Consider the following 6,000-nt stretch of genomic DNA (forward strand, 5'->3'; position numbering starts at 1 on the left):
CACCATAGCGCAGCAACGGAAAGACTGGAGTGCCGATAATTCCTCGCTTCACTGTCCTATTTACCATTCCAGGCGAAGACCTCCTGGTTTCGAACTACCTTGCCAGCAATGCAAAGCTCTTCACATAATTCGAGCATTATATGCAAATTACAGTACATTCTATGCAAATGGGGATAATCTTAAGTCCTCAATGCGACTGTGGGGTTGTGCGCTTGACAATGGACCATATTGTGAGAGACTATAATATCATCGTCCACCCAGGGTCAATAACAGATCTGTATGAACTTAAACATACTGAAATTTCCTGGCTGGGTGGCTTAGACTTTAATATTTGGGGATAATGCTTGCAGTCCATCTTTCTCAAGCCACTATCAAATTTATTCTAAATTTATTTTTCATTTTACTGATCTTTAATTACCTATTTTAATGTTTATTATAATAATTTTACACGTTGCTGATTCTAAAGGTCGTTCAACTGCTCGGTTTATAGCTCCCTTTATTATTCCTTTTTATTACCTCTTTTTATAGCTTATTTTTACTAATTTAAGTGTCCAATATGCCACATATATCTAAGTGTTTGTGCTAAATGATGCCGGCCGCTATGGCCGAGCTATTCTAGGCACTTCCGTCCGGAACCACGCTGCCGCTACGGTCGCAGGTTCGAATCCTGCCTCGGGCATGGATGTGTGTGATGTCCTTAGTTAGGTTTAAGTAGTTCTAAGTCTAGGGGAATGATGACCTCACATGTTAAGTCTCATAGAGCTTGGAGCCATTTGAACCAATTTTTTTGCTAAACGATAAATACATAAACAACCTACGCATCGAAACTAGCAGTTTATCCTGGAACCAGATGCCAATTGTCGGTTCGTGTTACTGCTGTTATGATTCTTCATGGAGCAGAGATCTCTGCCGCTCTTTCACTCGTTTCTTCATTGCCGTCGAGTCGAGGTAGCAACAACGCAGATAAGGTGGTGTTCGTAAAGGTGGTAGAAAGTTCCGTGGGTAATCCTGGAACAGAAACTGTTAAGAAAAGGCCTGAAAACGCCATTGTCCTAAGTGTGAAGTTGTCCAATGTCAGAAAGAGAAGAGTTTCTTGCAGTTGTTTCATTATGAAGTGGAACCACAAACTTTTCCCTGAAATTAATTGATTTAGGTCATAAAGGTCTGAAATACTTATGTCTTGGAAGACTTACCACATTTTATTTATATTTCTTCTGTTATTCCCAGGACATCAACGGCAGTGTACTTTTGATAGGGGCAGTAAAAGCTTCGTCATAATTTTAATAATCAGGGCTGTAACAAAAGCGATGTTGTGTGTTCATCAGTAAATATATATCCACACTACTCCTATGACACGCACTCTATTCAGAGTAAATTAGGAACCGTTTATATTGAAAACTCCTGTGGATATACATCCATCCGTGCATTACATGTTTGGCTCTAAACTGGTACTGATTGTATCCTCCTCTGAATAGAACAGAGCACAGCGCCTATGGATATAAAGTTGAGTAATAATTTCCTAATCTTAGACTTTCTGTTTCATTTGATTCATTTCTGCAAAATTTCCCGTTACAAGTCTAATAACAGTGAATATTAAAAGTAATAGTCTAATCTTAACAGGAAAAAGCTATCAGTGACAATGATAAGTAATCGATATAATATTTCGTTGATAAAAGTACACTATTGGTCATTAAAATTGCTACACCATGAAGATGACGTGCTACAGACGCGAAATTCAACCGACAGGAAGAAGATGCTGTGATATGCAAATGAACAGCTTTTCAGAGCATTCACACAAGGTTGGCGCCGGTGGCGACACCTACAACGTGATGACATGAGGAAAGTTTCCAACCGATTTCTCATACACAAACAGCAGTTGACCGGCGTTGCCTGGTGAAGCGGTGTTGTGATGCCTCGTGTAAGTAGGAGAAATGCGTACCATCACGTTTCCAAATTTGATGAGGGTCGGATTGTAGCCTACCGCGATTGCGGTTTATCGTATCGCGACCTTGCTGCTCGCGTTGGTCGAGATCCAATGACTGTTAGCAGAAAATGGAATCGGTGGGTTCAGGAGGGTAATACGGAACGCTGTGCTGGATCCCAACGGCCTCGTACCACCAGTAGTCGAGATGACAGGCATCTTATCCGCATGGCTGTAACGGATCGTGCAGCCACGTCTCGGCCCCTGAGTCAACAGATGGGGATCTTTGCAAAACAACAACCATTTGCTCGAACAGTTCGACGACGTTTGCAGGAGCGTGGACTATCAGCTCGGAGACCATGGTTGCGGTTACCCTTGACGCTGCATCACAGACAGGAGCGCCTGCGATGGTGTACTCAACGACGACCTGGGTGCACGAATGGCAAAACGTCATTTTTTCGGATGAATCCAGGTTCTCTTTACAGTATCATGATGGTCGCATCCGTGTTTGGCGACATCGCGGTGAACGCACATTGGAAGCGTGTATTCGTCATTGCCATACTGGCCTATCACCCGGTCACATGATATGGGGTGCCATTGGTTACATGTCTCGGTCACCTCTTGTTAACATTGACGGCACATTGAACAGTGGACGTTACATTTTAGATGTGTTACGACCCGTGGGTGTACCCTTCATTCTATTCCTGCGAAACCCTACTTTTCAGCAGGATAATGCACGGTCGCATGTTGCAGGTCCTGTACGGGCCTTTCTGGATACAGAAAATGTTCGACTGCTGCCCTGGCCAGCACATTCTCCAGATCTCTCACCAACTGAAAACGTCTCAATGGTGGCCGAGCAACTGGCTCGTCACAACACGCCAGTCACTACTCTTGACGAACTGTGGTATCGTGTTGAAGCTTCATGGGCAGCTGTACCTGTACACGTCATCCAAGCTCTGTTTGACTCAATGCCCAGGCGTATCAAGGCCGTTATTATGGCCAGAGGTGGTTGTTCTGGGTACTGATTTCTCAGGATCTATGCACCCAAATTACTAGAAAATGTAATCACAAGTCAGTTCTAGTATAGTATATTTGTCCAATGAAAACCCGTTTATCATCTGCATTTCTTCTTGGTGTAGCAATTTTAATGTCCGGTAGTGTAATTTAAAGAAAATGAGTGTATCACTACAATTTCTTATATTAATAATTTAGATGTAATGAATTAAATGTCCGAAATTACTCTGTCGAAAACTGGCATTTGTAAACATTTTTCTTCTCAATAACTCATAACTAATACGTGTACTTCCAGGTGTTGTTATGTTCATAGCTGCATTATCTTTAACATGATTTGCATGTTGTCATTCTTTTATTGCCAGCTGATAAGTTTTTTACTCAGAAGAAGATTTAATAGCAGCTCAACTGTACCCAACGCTTGCTGCTTTCATGTTTCAGAATCCGCAATACGGGAGTAGAGACACCGCAGCGTCTTCTGCCTGTCGGCGTGAGCCCCGCATAAGACACTGCTGTCATGGTTGTCCTCGTTATGCGCCTACACGTGTAAATATTTTCATCGGCGGAGATGTGTGACAGCGACTTCTTGGTTATATTAAGAAATTACCCGTACGTACGCAGATGTCGGTGAAGGCAAAAATGAAATTATACCTTTTTTCTACTGGTGTAAGATGAGAGATACTATACAGTCTGCGTTACAGCAAATGCTCCTTTCGTTGTAACACGCCCCAACAACAATATTCCTAGCGGTTGTCACACACTGCTTAGAAAAAGTCGACAATAAAAGGTAATATTTAAGCAGCTGCATCGCAGCAGACTCATGTTTAACACAGATGCTTTTCATCGTGGAGAATCATGTCATTCACATGGCATCTTCCTCGTAAGAATGTTTTTATTTATTCTTGATAATGACTGATATATTTGCTTTATTCGTATTGCTCATAGGCTGTGTCTGTTAGCGTTCAAGAGATCGCTTGTGTTTCAAGGTTCACTTTTAAAATTCGGTCATCGTAAAAACGTTTGAAAAGAAGCATAGGCTGATTCGTTAAGAAATGACAGTTTATACTGGATACTAATTAAAAAATAATGCTGAATCTTCTTCATAAGACACTGCAAATTGCACTAAGCGGAATTGCTTTCATTATTTTAAGCTTCGTTATGTCTCAGGTAATGCAGATAAGTCAAAGACGAGCGTTAGCTCTGCCGTACATTTGAAAGCTGTAAATAAATAAGACACCATAACTGTTTCTCAATGTTTGAAAGTGGAACATCCATGCAATCACTGTCTCACATCTCAGTGTTCCAATTTTTAAATTTTAAGAAAATAGTCTTATCGTATGATACTTATTTTTAGACTAATTGTGTAAACTGATATTCAATGTCTCTTCTATCTAATGTCAATATCTGTGAAACCAAGTATTTTCTGGGGTATTCATATTATAGCCAGTAAAATCCATCCGAATTCATTACAGTGAAGACCGCAGTCGACTGTAATTATCAAAGACTAAGTCGCATGAAATGCTGCTGAGTGTAGGATGTGGCAGAGATGTAAGTCAACAGTTGGCTACTAAAAGCTGATACTACAGTCTGTTAATGTACTCGTATAATGTATAACGACCACTTCAAAACACCAATTACTAATCAAATTTTACTGTAAACTATTTACAAGACTATTAAATCTAAGATTATATTCTTGGTCAATATTAGGATCAGTCCTACCATATTTTTAGCATTTTAATGTACACCCAAATCTGTGAGATAATATGTATAGATATGTTTATTTCAGGGTTCTATAAAGCATCATTTCTTCGTGTGGCATCGTTTCTTGGCAGTTTCGAAAATAATTTCCAGTGGAAATTTAATGTAAGATTTCTCTATATATGTGACAGATGGTCTTAAGAGGTATCAGCCATCTCTAATGTTGTGTCAATAAAGCAAAAGGCTGAACAACTCACCTTGTGTTCTGTTAAAACATAAAGGTTCGAAAAAAACTGAATGTTATTACAGTAACAGTTGCACTTCTCAAGGGCTCCAGGTCGCACTATATTCCGGATGCAGTTGCTTTGACGCTCTGCATTGGAATATCGATGACACGCGCAATGAAGAATACGTGTATCTGTGGTATTCATAAAAATGCAAACACGCTGCAGATAACTTCCAGTTTTCAAAAGCAACTTTATTGCTGTGTTTCACGTTTTCTGCTCATCTTAAAAAAGGCTGAGTCCTTATTGGAGACCTTTCGCCACAGAAATGTATAAATAAAATTATTTTCAAAAATTGAAGCCATCCCAGTTAATGTTATGCAGGAACCTAGCAAACGTTTTATGGATAAAACGTTGCATTAAGTAACAAAATAAAATGAGGACTACGATATTCTACGAAGTGATCTCAGCATAAAATATTCCTTGGGAAATTAGAGAGGGCTATCTTATAGATTTTGTTTCCAGTGTCAACGATTAGTAACTTTCCCATAAAATAAGCACATAAATCTCCGAAGCCAGTTACTGCCCTACCTTTATGTAGCGTTTCGAAGCATGTCACTCAGACTTAGTAGCTTAACATAGCCCGTTTTTTTGCTTTATTTTCTATACAGAACACTTCTGCGTAAGATGGATGTCGGTAGAAACATTAACTGGGAAAATGAATTACTTTGCTTACATCCGCCCGTAGGTATTTTAATTTAGCGTCCATTAAAATAAATAAAAAACCGCTGTTTCTTTATGGCTAGTCCTCTGAAGTAAACCACTAACTAATTTCCCCATCCTAACGAAACCTCTGTTTTATGATACACCACATTAAAAACACACATAGCGTAGGGGTTCAGGATTTCCAAGTTCGAAGAATGAATGAGTATATTTTACATCGTTCGCGCTCCAACAGCCTACCACGGTCAAGCCCATACCGTCGACTGTCTTTCTTGTCAAGTTCGGAAGAATATTCTAAAAATTAAACATTTTGTGTTTGTGTTTGTGTGTGTGTGTGTGTGTGTGTGTGTTTTCTTCGCGGCAAACCTGCTTTGGGAAGCATTTGTGGGGTGTTTTCTCACACCAGAAAGACCAGAGCTATGT

General features: G+C 40.0%; 1 protein-coding gene across 2 annotated transcripts in view; it reads left to right on the forward strand.

The window, feature by feature from the left end:
• LOC126236795 (GTP-binding protein drn-1-like) overlaps positions 1–4,638 on the forward strand; it is a 342,202-nt gene extending 337,564 nt beyond the window's left edge. For both annotated transcript variants that reach the window (XM_049946386.1, XM_049946395.1), the window contains exon 5: positions 3,374–4,638. The gene's annotated coding sequence lies outside the window, so the exon portion shown is untranslated. The remainder of the gene's footprint in view (positions 1–3,373) is intronic.
• The last annotated feature ends 1,362 nt before the right edge of the window (positions 4,639–6,000 follow it).

Source organism: Schistocerca nitens, chromosome 1, assembly GCF_023898315.1.
Source record: "Schistocerca nitens isolate TAMUIC-IGC-003100 chromosome 1, iqSchNite1.1, whole genome shotgun sequence".
NCBI classification, from domain to species: Eukaryota; Metazoa; Arthropoda; class Insecta; order Orthoptera; family Acrididae; genus Schistocerca; species Schistocerca nitens.